This window comes from Triturus cristatus, chromosome 4_1, assembly GCF_964204655.1.
Source record: "Triturus cristatus chromosome 4_1, aTriCri1.1, whole genome shotgun sequence".
Classification (NCBI taxonomy): domain Eukaryota; kingdom Metazoa; phylum Chordata; class Amphibia; order Caudata; family Salamandridae; genus Triturus; species Triturus cristatus.
Genome location: NC_140585.1, coordinates 35,104,772 through 35,120,341, shown reverse-complemented (window position 1 = coordinate 35,120,341; position 15,570 = coordinate 35,104,772). Strand labels below are relative to the sequence as shown.

At 52.7% G+C, this 15,570-nt stretch overlaps 1 protein-coding gene across 1 annotated transcript in view; it reads right to left on the bottom strand.

Moving 5' to 3' along the window:
- Positions 1-10,872, bottom strand: part of SLC43A1 (solute carrier family 43 member 1) — a 375,520-nt gene extending 364,648 nt beyond the window's left edge. Inside the window, exon 1 of the mRNA XM_085651420.1 lies at positions 10,311-10,872. The gene's annotated coding sequence lies outside the window, so the exon portion shown is untranslated. The remainder of the gene's footprint in view (positions 1-10,310) is intronic.
- Positions 10,873-15,570: the final 4,698 nt, after the last annotated feature.

Sequence of the window (15,570 nt, the reverse complement as noted above, 5' to 3'; positions counted from 1 at the left end):
GCAGTATTTACAGTCTCTGGTAGGTCGCTCCCCCCCCGCTACAGCTCCGCCTGCACTCCCGCTGTCGCATGCTGCCGCCGCTGAAGTCGAGGCCCTCCACCACCCGCAGGCTACCACCTGCGCCTCATCCCTGGTGGCCAGTGGTGGCCTTAGGTTTGCATCTGCTCTCTGTTGTGCCTGTACTCTGTCTGCCCGTCTCTCTCCTGTACTCCGCTGCCCTCGTTCTGTTCACCCGTTCCTCTTTTGTGCCTGTACTCTGTCTGCCTGTACTCTGTCTGCCCGTCTCTCTCCTGTACTCCGCTGCCCTCGTTCTGTACACCCATTCCTCTTTTGCACCCCTCTACCCCCCACTCGCCGCCACAACCTCCTTTACTTCTGTGCCCCCACTGCCCAGTTTGCTCTGTGCCCCCTTTTCTGCTCTGTACTCCTTTTGCCTTGTTTCCTACCCGCGCCCGCCCCGCTTCCCTGCTCCCGTTCCCCGCCGCTGCTTCTCCTACGGCCCGTCCCCTCCGCGCCCATTCGCTGCCCCTGCCACCCACCTCCTGCCTCCCAGCTGCTCCTCCCTCCCCACCTCCCCGTATATGGTGGCCGCTGCGCGGCGTCGCCGCTGGTGCACCGCTGGCGCGCCTAAGGCAAGCCCGTCTGTGCTCGTCCGCGCCTGGACAGCACCCAGCACCACAACCCCTGGCCCCGCAGCAGCCATGAAGACCGCCTCCGCTATGACGCCAGCACCCTCGTCGCTCTCAACCCAGGAAGGACCCACACCTGCTGCAAGGCCGCCCCGAAGCACACCCACGGTCCCTTCGCCTGCCGAAACTGAAGCTTCTCCTGCCTCAAAGCCGCCGAGACCCCCGCCACAACGGAACCCAACCAGCTCAGATGCATCCTGATCAACACTCGCTCCACACGCAAACATGCCGTCGAGCTCTGGGACCTACTCGACACCGCATCCCCGGACGTCGCCTTCCTGTTCGAGACCTGGATGAACGAAGCCTCCTCTCCGGACATCGCCATAGCCATCCCCGACGGGTACAAGATCACCCGCAGAGACCGCAACAACGGAGCCGGAGGAGGAATCGCCATCGTCCACAAGAACACCATCAGGGTCTCAACAAACACCAACGACACTCTCAGCACCGCCAAACACATGCACTTCCAGATCCACACGGACCCCAAGACCACCCTAAGAAGCACCCTCATCTACAGACCGCCCGGACCCCGACCACAATTCTGCGACTCCATTGCCGACCTCATCAGCACGAACGCGCTGACCTCCACCTCCTCGGAGACCTGAACTATCATATGGAGAACAACAACGACAACAACTCCTCCACCCTGATCGACAACCTCGCCAACCTTGGACTAAAACAGCTCGTCACAACGCCGACCCACATCGCCGGTCACACGCTTGATGCCATCTTCTCCTCAAGCCCCCACGTCACCTTCAGCCACGCCTCTGAACTCACCTGGATAGACCACCACTGCATCCACTTCACCTTCCGTAAACCCCTCACACACAACCGCACCCTACAGATCCCCCGCCGCTGCTGGGGGAAAGTCACTGAAGAACAACTACAGACAAACCTCGCACTCAACTCACCGACCAACCCCACCAACCCCGACGATGGTGCACGCACCCTCAGATGCTGGATGGACGACTGCGCCAACACCTTAGCCCCGCTGAAAAAGCCAACCAACAGAGACACCAACAAGAGAGCCAGCTGGCTCACCCTGAAACTCCTAGCATCAAAGCGCACCTGCCGGAAATTGGAGAACAAATGGCACAGCGACAAGACGCCGGACAGCCGGGCTGCCCACAAAGACGCCATCCGCAACCACCACCAACTCATCAGGACCGCCAAAAGGACCTCCTTCAAAGACTGCCTTGACAACAACGCACACAACAGCAAGGAGCTCTTCAACATCGTGAAGGAACTCTCCAACCCCAGCTCCAGCGCCAATGACATCCCGCCATCGCAAGCCCTGTGCGACTCCCTCGCCACCTTCTTTCACCACAAGATCACCGACATCCATGACAGCTTCAACCCCAGGATGACCCCTACAGGCCTCAACACGCCGGACCCACCTCACCCCATCGACCACGACTCCCTGAGAACCTGGGCCAACATGAACATCGAGGACACAATCAAGACCATGGGCACTATCCACTCCGGCTCCCCGTCTGACCATCTCCCACACCACATCTTCAACAAAGCCGGCAGCTCCATCGCACCTCACCTGCGCAGCATCATCAACCTCTCCTTCGAGACCGCTACCTTCCCTGAGAGCTGGAAGCACGCCGAGATCAACGCCCTTCTGAAGAAACCCAGGGCGGACCAGAGGGACCTCAAGAACTTCCGGCCCATCTCCCTGCTTCCGTTCCCAGCAAAGGTCATCGAGAAGATAGTTAACACCCAGCTCACCCGTCAACTCGAAGACAACAGCATCCTGGACCCATCCCAATCAGGATTCCGCAGCAACCACAAGACCGCCCTCATCGCCGTCACAGACAATATCAGGATCCTGCTAGACAACGGTGAGACGGTGGCCCTCATCCTCCTGGACCTCTCCGCCACCTTCGACACCGTCTGCCACTGCACACTACGCACACGCCTCCACTACGCAGGGATCCGAAACAAGGCCTTGGACTGGACCACCTCCTTCCTCTCCGGCAGAACTCAGAGAGTCCGTCCCCCCCCCCCCGTTACGGTCCGAAGCCTCCGAGATCATCTGCGGCGTCCCACAGGGATCCTCCCTCAGCCCGACGCTGTTCAACTTCTACATGGCACCACTTGCAGGCATCGCCCGACAGCACGACCTCAACATAATCTCCTACGCCGACGCCACGCAGCTGATCCTCTCCCTCACCAAGGACCCCCCCACCGCCAAATCCAACCTCCACCAGGGAATGAAGGCTGTCACCGACTGGATGAAGGAAAGCCGACTTAAGCTGAACTCAGACAAGACGGAGATCCTCATCCTCGGGCCCAACACCTCAGCATGGGACGACTCCTGGTGGCCCGCATCACTGGGGACACACCCGGGTCCTACCAACCATGCACGCAACCTGGGAGTCATCCTCGACTCGAAACTCACCATGACCAAACAAGTCAACGCAGTCTCCTCTACCTGCTTCAACACCCTCCGTATGCTCCGCAAGATCTACAGATGGATCCCAACAGACACGAGGAAAACAGTCACCCAGGCCCTAGTCAGCAGCTGACTCGACTACGGAAACGCCCTCTACGCCGGAGCCCCGTCCAAGCTCATCAACAGACTGCAAAGAATCCAGAACGCCTCTGCACGCCTGATCCTCGACGTCCCACGCCGCGACCACATCACCCCCCACCTGAGGAACCTGCACTGGCTCCCCGTCGACAGAAGAATCTCCTTCAAGCTCCTGATCCACGCACACAAGGCACTCCACAAAACCGGCCCAGCCTATCTCAACAGTCGACTCTCCTTCTACGTACCCAACAGGAAACTCCGCTCCGCTGACCACGCCCTGGCCACGGTCCCGCGCATCCGTAAAACCACCTCCGGAGGCAGGTCCTTCTCCTACTGCGCCGCCAAGACCTGGAACACCCTCCCCCTCAACCTACGACAAACCGAAGACCTGCTGACTTTCAGGAGATGACTCAAGACCTGGCTTATCGACCAGTAGCAACAGCCCCCCCCCCCCCCCCCCCCCCCCCCAGCACCTTGAATTACTTACGGGTAAGTAGTGCGTTTTACAAATTAACTGATTGATTGATTGATTGATTGTGTCTGCTAACACTCACCCCATGAAATAAATAGTGCAGTATTTACAGCCTGAGCCTGCTAACGTTCACCACTTGAAATAAATAGTGCAGTATTTACAGTCTCTGTGTCTGCTAACACTCAGCCCATGAAATAAATAGTATAGTGTTTACAGTTTGTGTCTGCTAACGCTCACCCCATGAAATAAACAGTGCAGTAGATACAGTCTTTGTGTCTGCTAACACTCATCCCATGGAATAAATAGTGCAGTGTTTACAGTCTATGTCTGCTAACACTCATCCCATGGAATAAATAGTGCAGTGTTTACAGTCTATGTCTGCTAACACTCATCCCATGAAATAAATAGTGCAGTGTTTACAGTGGCTGTGTCTTCTAACGCTCACTGCATGAAATAAATAGTGCAGTGCAGTGTTTAAAGTCTGTGTCTGCTAACGCTCACCATTTGAAATAAATAGTGCAGTATTTACAGCCTGAGCCTGCTAACTCTCCCTGCTTGAAATAAATAGTGCAGTATTTACAGTCTGAGCCTGCTAACGTTCACCACTTGAAATAAATAGTGCAGTATTTACAGTCTCTGTGTCTGCTAACACTCAGCCCATGAAATAAATAGTATAGTGTTTACAGTCTGTGTCTCCTAATGCTCACCCCATGCAATAAATAGTGCAGTGCAGTGTTTAAAGTCTGTGTCTGCTAACGCTCTTCCCATTAAGTAAATAGTGCAGTATTTACAGACTCTGTGTCTGCTAACACTCAGCCCATGAATTAAATAGTATAGTGTTTACAGTCTGTGTCTCCTAATGCTCACCCCATGCAATAAATAGTGCAGTGCAGTGTTTAAAGTCTGTGTCTGCTAACGCTCATCCCATTAAGTAAATAGTGCAGTATTTACAGACTCTGTGTCTGCTAATGCTCACCTAATGAAATTAATAGTGCAGTGATTACAGTCTGTGTCTGCTAACGCTCACTCCATTAAATAGTGCAGTATTTACAGTCTCTCTGTCTAACACTCATCCCATGAAAAAATTAGTGCAGTGCCGTGTTTACAGTCTGTGTTTGCTCATGCTCATCCTATGAAATAAATAGTGCAGTGTTTACAGCCTCTGTTTCCGCATATGCCTAGCACATGATACATTACAGGCGAAGTCAGGGTTACAGCCCCTCAGGTGGCGGTCCACATGATTGCAGCGGTGAATTAGAATAGGTATCGAAAATTCAATGTGCAGTATTCAGGGCAGCAGTGTCGATTGAATCCTAACACTGGTGGATTAAGGCATTTTAGTAAGCCTTCCTGGCGCAGTCCCGGTGATCAGCGCTGGGCTCCTCGAGTGAGGACCATCGGGACTGCGCCAGGAAGACTTACTAAAATGCCTTAATCCACCAGTTCTAATTCACCACTGCAATCATGTGGACCGCCACCTGAGGGGCTGTAACCCTGACTTCGCCTTGATACAGGGAGTTACCTCCTCCCTATCCCCGTCCTGAGGAAGACCCGCCTGCAGAGGATACAAACCACCCTCTATGCGCCAGGGTCGAAACATCGACACTTTCCCCTGGTGGGCCTATACCCTACTTCACCCCATCCCTACTTCTTTACAGAAGATTATACTCTGTACAACATCAAGAACCAGAAAAGTACTTTCGGATCCATGAGAGACGGGCCCCATTGTAAACTGGTGCTACTGTAAACCACGACCAGTTTACTAAGGACATTACTATGTGTCATTGATGTTTTAACTACTCTCTGATTTCCCTCCCTAATATATCTGTTCTATTCTCACGAGCACAATCCTTTTTTTCCACACTCCCCCTGGGGCAACCCTCTCTCTCCGCTTTGAAACGTAAGCTCTACAGTGATCTGTTATATTAACCATGAGATTAAACAGTCACTATTGAAGCTATCTACGCTGCTTGTGTGTCTTTTGAGGATACACTTAATTGGACTGAGAAACTACTGGGGTCACTTATGATGTGACTTGAGTTCTATGTGTACCATGGTCATAAACTTTGACTTAATGAACACCTCCCTAAGGAGATCAGTCTGGGACCATTGTTTTCTATACCGAGCACATGATACAAACACCAAATTCACAATGCAGTGTCTGCTGTCAGTGCGGCCACTAACACTGCGTGCATGACATAAATGAGCATTGTTTACAGCCTGCATGTCTGACAACACAAGGCACAGACTACGAGCAGTGCAGTGTGTACAGTCTGTCCTTACGTCCATCTACACTAAGGCCATTGGGCACATGTTGCAGCGTTTACAGTCAGTCCTCAAGTCCACCTACACCGAGGCCATGGTGCACATAGGGCAGTGTTTCGAGTCAGTCGTTATGTCCATGTACACCAAGGCCAGGGTCTAAATAGTGCAGTGTTTACAGCCAGCCAATATATCCATCTACACTGAGGCCATGGGGCACATGGTGCAGTGTTTACAGTCAGTCCTTATATTCATCTACACTGAGGCCATGGTGCACATGGTGCAGTGTTTACAGTCAGTCCTTACATCCATCTACACCGAGGCCATTGGGCACATGGTGCAGTGTTTACAGTCAGTCCTCAAGTCCACCTACACTGAGGCCATGGGGCACATGGTGTAGTGTATACAGTCAGTCCTTACGTCCACCTACACTGTGGCCGCGACGCACACAGTGCGGTGTTTACAGTCAGTCCTTATATCCATCTACACTGAGGCCATGGGGCACATAGTGCAGTGTTTACAGTCAGTCCTTATATCCATCTACACTGAGGCCATTGGGCACATGGTGCAGTGTTTACAGTCAGTCCTTATGTCCACCTACACCGAGGCCATGGTGCACACAGTGCGGTGTTTACAGTCAGTCCTTACGTCCACCTACACTGAGGCCATGGGGCACATGGTGCAGTGTTTACAGTCAGTCCTTACGTTTATCTACACCAAGGCCGTGGTGGACACAGTGCAGTATTTACAGTCAGTCCTTACTTCCACCTACACTGAGGCCATTGGGCACATGGTGCAGTGTTTACAGTCAGTCCTTACTTCCACCTACACTGTGGCCATGGGGCACATGGTGCAGTGTTTACAGTCAGTCCTTATATCCATCTACACTGAGGTCATGGGGCACATGGTGCAGTGTTTACAGTCAGTCCTTACGTTTATCTACAGTGAGGCCATGGGGCACACGGTGCAGTGTTTACAGTCAGTCCTTACGTCCACCTACACTGAGGGCATGGGACATATGGTGCAGTGTTTACAGTCAGTCCTTACGTCCATCTACACCGAGGCCATGGGACACATAGTGCAGTGTTTACAGTCAGTCCTTACGTCCATCTACACTAAGGCCATTGGGCACATGGTGCAGTGTTTACAGTCAGTCCTCAAGTCCATCTACACCAAGCCCATGGTGCACATAGTGCAGTGTTTACAGTCAGTCCTTACGTCCATCTACACTAAGGCCATTGGGCACATGGTGCAGTGTTTACAGTCAGTCCTCAAGTCCACCTACACCGAGGCCATGGTGCACATAGGGCAGTGTTTCGAGTCAGTCGTTGTGTCCATGTACACCAAGGCCAGGGTCTAAATAGTGCAGTCTTTACAGCCAGCCAATATATCCATCTACGCCGAGGCCATTGGGCACATGGTGCAGTGTTTACAGTCAGTCCTTATATTCATCTACACTGAGGCCATGGGGCACATGGTGCAGTGTTTACAGTCAGTCCTTACGTTTATCTACACCAAGGCCGTGGTGGGCACAGTGCAGTGTTTACAGTCAGTCCTTACTTCCACCTACACTGAGGCCATTGGGCACATGGTGCAGTGTTTACAGTCAGTCCTTATATCCATCTACACTGAAGCCATGGTGCAAACAGTGCAGTGTTTACAGTCAGTCCTTACGTCCACCTACACTGAGGCCACGGTGCACACAGTGCAGTGTTTACAGTCAGTCCTTACGTCCACCTACACTGAGGCCACGAAGCACACAGTGCAGTGTTTACAGTCAGTCCTTACGTCCACCTACACTGAGGCCATGGGGCACATGGTGCAGTGTTTACAGTCAGTCCTTACGTTTATCTACACCAAGGCCGTGGTGGGCACAGTGCAGTGTTTACAGTCAGTCCTTACTTCCACCTACACTGAGGCCATTGGGCACATGGTGCAGTGTTTACAGTCAGTCCTTACTTCCACCTACACTGTGGCCATGGTGCACGTGGTGCAGTGTTTACAGTCAGTCCTTATATCCATCTACACTGAGGTCATGGGGCACATGGTGCAGTGTTTACAGTCAGTCCTTACGTTTATCTACAGTGAGGCCATGGGGCACACGGTGCAGTGTTTACAGTCAGTCCTTACGTCCACCTACACTGAGGGCATGGGACATATGGTGCAGTGTTTACAGTCAGTCCTCAAGTCCATCTACACCAAGCCCATGGTGCACATAGTGCAGTGTTTACAGTCAGTCCTTACGTCCATCTACACTAAGGCCATTGGGCACATGTTGCAGCGTTTACAGTCAGTCCTCAAGTCCACCTACACCGAGGCCATGGTGCACATAGGGCAGTGTTTCGAGTCAGTCGTTATGTCCGTGTACACCAAGGCCAGGGTATAAATAGTGCAGTCTTTACAGCCAGCCAATATATCCATCTACACTGAGGCCATGGGGCACATGGTGCAGTGTTTACTGTCAGTCCTTACATCCATCTACACCGAGGCCATTGGGCACATGGTGCAGTGTTTACAGTCAGTCCTTACGTCCACCTACACTGAGGCCATGGGGCACACGGTGCAGTGTATACAGTCAGTCCTTACGTCCACCGACACCGAGGCCATAGGGCACATAGTGCAGTGTTTACAGTCAGTCCTCAAGTCCACCTACACCGAGGCGATGGTGCACACAGTGCAGTGTTTACAGTCAGTCCTTATATCCATCTACGCCGAGGCCATTGGGCACATGGTGCAGTGTTTACAGTCAGTCCTTACGTTTATCTACAGTGAGTCCATGGGGCACACGGTGCAGTGTTTACAGTCAGTCCTTACGTCCACCTACACTGAGGGCATGGGACATATGGTGCAGTGTTTACAGTCAATCCTTACGTCCACCTACACTGATGCCATGGGGCACATGGTGCAGTGTATACAGTCAGTCCTCAAGTCCACCTACACTGTGGCCGCGACGCACACAGTGCAGTGTTTACAGTCAGTCCTTGCGTCCATCTACACCGAGGCCATGAGGCACATGGTGCAGTGTTTACAGTCAGTCCTTACGTTTATCTACAGTGAGTCCATGGGGCACACGGTGCAGTGTTTACAGTCAGTCCTTACAGCCATCTACACTGAGGCTGTGGTTCAAATAGTGCAGTGTGTAATCTGCCTCCATCTAGAGTACGATGCACGCCCAGTTGTTGGAGTTCCTTCCTACACCAGGGACATGTTGCGAACAGGGCAGATTTTGCAACGTGTTTATTATTTCTAACCTGCACACTATGCGCAGCACAGCTGGCTTCTAAGGCTGCACCGCTGGATGACTGCACCGTAGGAGCTGGTAGCGAGTAATCGATGAGCTGCACTCTGGTTGTGAGTACTCACAGACCTGCACACCGGGGGCCAGATCTATCAAAGGATCGCATGGCCTTTGTGTCACGCGCGGGCAACGCAACCCTTAAATCAGATTTACCAACCCACGCGGCCCCCTTGGAACATCTGGAGTTACGCACAATGTGGCTGCCTTGTTACTCTGCGCCCGGAGGCGTTTTATAGGTGGAGCGGTGGTCCCAGGCACCCACCCATGGATTTTGGCGCATTCCCAAATTTACCAAGAGCAGTAAACCTGGGAATGCGCCTAAACAGCCCCCCCCCCCCCTCCCCACACCTCTCAGGGCGCAAAGAGGAGAAAGACCTTTATTTCTCACGTTTGTTTTCTCTTTCTAACTTAAAATGGGCGCCCCATCTGGGGCCGCACACTCACAAGTTTTCCGTGTGCTCCCTGCGCGCCGTGATATGGCGCCGATGGAGGCGCGCAAAAGTTTGAGCACTTAGTGGAAGGGACGTTAAGTGCGGCCTCCGGGGCACACGTGGGGTGCCCTGTCCACGGCGGGTTGTACTCAGTGAAAGGGGGGGAGGGAGGTGCGGGCTCTGTCAGAGAGTTCCTGTGCGGTGTAACCTTGCACTTGAGTGAATACCTTTACATTTACTAGAGGGGGAGGGGCTGAGAGGCGGGAGACGGAGGAAACCGCGGGATGGCCCTTTGTTTATACAACACACAGATCAGGGTCGGAGACCAGCTCCCCCGGCCTGCCACGGATGAAATGTGGCGCCTTGACAATGAAATGAGGGTTCCACTTGAACTTCCCTTTCAAGTGCGCTAGCCCGGAGGGCTATCTCACGGGGTCTCGGAAGGAAGCGGCCCTCGGCACTGAGGGTCCGTATAAAGAAGGGGCTACCAGTACTGAGGGAAGGACCCCCGACATACGGGCCACCTGGCAGCTCTGCATCCCATCTTGTTTCTCTCCTCTCCAGCGCTTCTCCTCCACCCCTCGTCCACCATCCACGTGGCACCGCACGGCTCACTTACCGCTTGTCACGAGCAGTTCCGTCCCTTCTGGAGTGTCCCTTGACTCCTCTGGGCGCTCAGGCTCCGTCTTGGGCCACAAAACACGAGTTCTAAAGCTCTGCGTTCGAGCTTTGAGGCGCTAGTCCAGCGCAGGGCTTCCAGGTGCTATGTGTGGGTACGCTCACACCTCCAGGTGCTGTCAAAATACGATGCCTGACAGGCAATACAGTATTTTCAGGAGCTGTATTTCGGAGCTGGGTCCTTCAAATGCTTCGAGGCGCTAAGTGGAGGTGTTTCCAGGTTTCACAAGGATTCCACGCAATACGGGCAAAGCTCTTACACACTTTGAGAAGTTGCAAGTTGCTTCGAGGCGCTATTCACGAGTGCCTCTTGTCTCTGTGTAAACTTCCAAGTGCTGCCTGCGCGTTTTCAATCAAGGGCTGTGTAGCGGCTTCGAGGCGCTCTTTCTATGCCCTGTGCTTGATATCTCTAGTAGAGCGCCTGCTGCCATGCGGCCTGGTTAGAGACGGGGCAGGGAAAGGAAAGAGAGAAAAAAAAGAGGGCGAGAAAGAGTGAAAGAAGGGGCGGCCCCAGGAAGCCACACTTCTTTATAAGGGCAGGCAGGGGGCCGGGGCGGCACGGGGCCACCGCCCACCGCGGGCACTGTTCACTACAGACAGCGAGGGCAGAGCGGAGTACCCGGGGGCTGGTACACCACGTGAGAGGGAACCCCCAGCGGGACACCAGACCTGGGCCAGGGACAGGTGGCAGAGCGGCCGGCAGGGGAAGGAAGTCTGTACAAGGCAAGCACGGGAGGAGATATGCGCAAGAGGGAGAATATAGGAAACAAAGAGGCAGAGAAAGAAATGAAGTGAAAGGCAGAAAGAAATACAAAAAAACTAAAAGAAATGAGGAGAAAAAAATACAAAAACTAAGAAAGAAAGGAGGAGAAAAAAAGAAAGAAATACAAAAAAACTAAGAAAGAAATGAGGAGGAAGACAGAAAGAAATACAAAAAACTAATAATTGGAAATTAGAGGTAAGGCTAAAAGAACGAAAACTTATACACTAAACATATAATTCGAAATAAACAGAAGGAGAACCAAAGAAAAAAGGATAAATAGGGAAGAATAAACAAAACACAAAATAAGAAATAACAATTGATAGAATATTTAATAAAGAAAAACTCTTAGACAAAGATAGGATAACTGAAACATAAAAGAGGCAAAAGAAAATGTGAAACACAATCGGAAACACGAGAAAGAACGAACAAGAAACCAAGAAAAAGGAACGTCAAATAGAACGATAAATAAGACGAACTGAAGTAAAAACTCCCAAGAAATGGTAAAGATCAGGCGGGTGGCAGGCGGAGACGGGGGCTATTTTTAGGGCTCGTTATAAGCACGAGGGCGCGGAGGGCGGACACGGAGGTGCTGAGCCCTGGCAGCCTATCCCAGACCCCAGACACACACCGCCCCCTGCCGGCCTCCTGCCCCACCCACCTCTCGGCTGTACCTGACCCCGCCCCAGCCCCTGCGCCCCGGAGTCACGGGCACCAACACAGCCACGTGCACACACCCTGCCGTGTCAACACACCCAGCGCCTGCAGTCACCAGCTGCAGCCACGCCTTCTGTTTATGCGCGGGGTTCTATAGCGTGAACGAGGATCACGGGCATCGAAGCGCTTCAGCAAAGAACAGGAAGTTACCTCAGGATGAGAATCATCAGCAGATGGGATCCCAGAGAGACAGGTCCCACCAGGACAGGCAGCTCACGTGCCATCAGGACAGGCAGCTCACGTCCCATCAGAACAGGCAGCTCACGTGCCATCAGGACAGGCAGCTCACGACCCATCAGGACAGGCAGCTCACGTCCCATCAGAACAGGCAGCTCACATGCCATCAGGACAGGCAGCTCACGTCCCATCAGGACAGGCAGCTCACGTGCCATCATTACAGGCAGTTCACGTCCCATCCGGATAGGCAGGTCACGTCCCATCAGAACAGGCAGGTCACGGCCCATCAGAACAGGCAGCTCACGAGCCATCAGGACAGGCAGCTCACGTCCCATCAGAACAGGCAGGTCACGTCCCATCAGGACAGGCAGGTCACGTCCCATCAGGACAGGCAGCTGACGTGCCATCAGGACAGGCAGCTCACGTCCCATCAGGACAGGCAGCTCACTTGCCACCAGGACAGGCAGCTCACGTACCATCAGGACAGGCAGCTCACGTGCTATCAGGACAGGCAGCTCAGGTCCCATCAGGACAGGCAGCTCAGGTCCCATCAGGACAGGCAGCTCACGTGCCACCAGGACAGGCAGCTCAGGTCCCATCAGGACAGGCAGCTCAGGTACCATCAGGCAGCTCACGTGTCACCAGGACAGGCAGCTCAGGTCCCACCAGGACAGGCATCTCACGTCCCATCAGGACAGGCAGCTCACGTCCATGCCAGCCGAATCCGAAGTGTCTCTGAAATGAGCTGAAGTTTCATTCAATGTATAAACCATTTTTTCAAAGTCAGGCACAGCAAACATCTCCAAGCCAAGATTGAAAAGTCGGAGTAACATAAGAGCTCCAGAAAGGTGGAATGTTAATGGTATTGAATTATATCCTGTATTCCTTGATGTCGGTCCTTTTTTCTTTTTTTTATCTCCCTCTTCTTTTCTTCAGCTTTTATTTTATTATGCTATTATTTTCTGTGTTTCTTATTCGTGTTGCATATCTTATTTATAACATGTTTTTCTGTTTTTGGATTGATATATGTTTATTTTTATTTTTGTGTGTGTACTTTTTGGAAACAAAAATGTAAGAAGAAAAAATGTGAGACAAAAAAAACTGCATCTGAACTTCGTAATATGATAGGTTTGGGATCCTTTCTATAAGCCTGGAGGTGGGGGGAAGAGCTGGTGGGGAGGGGGCTGGGGGATCCTGACCCCCCGGACTGCTGAGGAGGCCTGCCCCATGCACCCTTCTTGCCTGAATGCCGGGTTACCAGCAGGAGGGCCTCATGGACTTTATGCAGGGGTCGCAGCTGTGACCCCTGGCTTGCCCCTTGCGACCCCTGGCCTCAGAAGAGGCAACATCAGTGCCAAGAACACAAGGGTAGCTCCACTTTTCTTTCTCTGTCAATGTTTTTTTACTCGATTCTTTTATTATTCACTATTAGAGTCACAAAGAATGAATTTCAATTTGCTGGAATACGACCCTCCCCGGCAGCTGAGGTGAGTAGAAAACGATTTGAAATGCATGCACGCTCGTGGGTGAGAGTGTTTAAGTGAGAACGAGTGAGAGAGAAAAGTAAAGTTTGAATGGCGTTGTGATGTCACTTCCGCTTTTGGTGGGTTGACGTTCCTGGAGCTCCCACCCCCAGGGGCTCCCAGTTTTCCAGCCAGGTCGGGGGGCGTGGAGTGAAGGACTTAGAGTGGACTCTTCCTTGACGGGGAGTCATAGTGGACCTGGAAGGAGAGGACAGATGTGGCTGCCACACATCTGGCGGCTGTTCCAGGCAGGGCTGTCAGGGGTCTCGGATGCGGACTGGGGAGCTAGGAGAGCAGTCACCCCTTGAGTTCAGTCTGGCCCTGCTCAGGAATGAACTGCCTGATACTCCACAGCCCCAGACGCTGCTTCACCACTGAAGCAGGGCTTTAAATGAGCAGGTGCTCTCCGGTACTGAGTTCCGGCACTTCTGTAATTTAAAAGGGAGAGTACCTGCACTTCTCACAGAGGCGCAACTAGAAGCAAACTTGGGGGGGGGGGGGCAAAGAAAACATTTCGGGGGGGGTTAATTCTTCCAACAATAGGCAGAGCGGCGATGCAGGGGCTCTAGGAAGGCATGAAGAAACAACAAAGTCGCATGAACAAGCAAATGGTCTTTGAAAGACCTGTGAAGTGCTCGGGCGCGGCTGTGTGTGTGCCCGGGAAGCCGTCTCAGCCCGGGCTGCCACACACGAGGGGGGGGGGGGGGGCGGAGGGCTGAAGCCCTATGAGCCCAATGGGCGTTGCGCGCCTCACTTCTCAGCACGTCTGCTCTACCTTTAATGGAAGGGTACCAGCCCTTCTCAGCAGCAAAGAGGTGCTGTAAATAGTGAGTACCTGCACTTCGATATTTTCATTCAGAGCACTGCTCTGAAGGTTAAGAGGGATCCCAAGATTAAACCCAGAACAAACCTAAATACACAGACACAGATCAAACCCAATGCCAAAACCACCATCAGAGCAGCCCGCGCCTCCAGACCGCCAGGCCCCCGCTCCAGCTCTCGCAGCCCCCCCCCCGCAACAGAATCCAACCACTACATCTTCCTGGCAGAACTGAACTTCCACCTAGATGACCCCAACAACACCAACTCCATCACACTTCTCGAAAATACGAGCATCATCGGCCTTTCACAACTTGTTACCACCCCAGTGCGCATTGCTGGACACACCCTGGACCCCATCTCCTCCACCAACGACCATGCCAAGTTCTCCCACACCACGAGCTGACCTCAACAGACCACAGCATCGTTCACTTCTCCATCGACAGCCCGCCGGAGCCCCTAACAAAACACCAATCCCTCCCTCGATGCAACTGGAGCTAAGTCACCACACCCTTCTGGACTGCCGCCCTCAATAAAGCAAGACCTGTATCTACTGATTCCATTGAACTCAACGTCCAAAACTTCTCCAACTGGATCTCCTCAACCGCCAATACCATCGCCGCCTGGAAGAACACCATCATCAGAAGACCCGCCAAGCAAGCCAACTGGTTCGCCCCAGAACTACTGACTATCAAGCGCCACTGTAAGAAACTGGAGAGACACTGGCACTCCAACAAGACCCCAGCCAACCTTGACTTCTTCAGGACCCCCTCAACAACTACCACCACCAGCTCAGAGAAACCAAGAAAGAAGCTCTCACCACCTGCATCGGGGCGAGTACCAATCACACCAAGGAAATTTTCAGCATCATCCAAGAATTCTTCTGCCCTTCCGCCACTGAGAACACAATCTGCCCAACCCTAAGCCCTCTGGGACCCTCTATAAGACTACTTTCACCACAAGATCTCTGATATCTATGGCAACTTCGACACACAACCCACTGCCCTTATCTCCATCCTAACCATCCTAACCAATGCCTCCCACCTCCACCAAATCACTGACTGGAAGCAGCTCTGAACCGAAGACACCATCCCAATTATGAACTTCATCAACTCCGGATCTCCGTCGGACCCTTGCCCGCACCACATCTACAACCTAGGAAGATAATCAATTGGATGTTCTCTGACAGGACTCCTCAACACCTT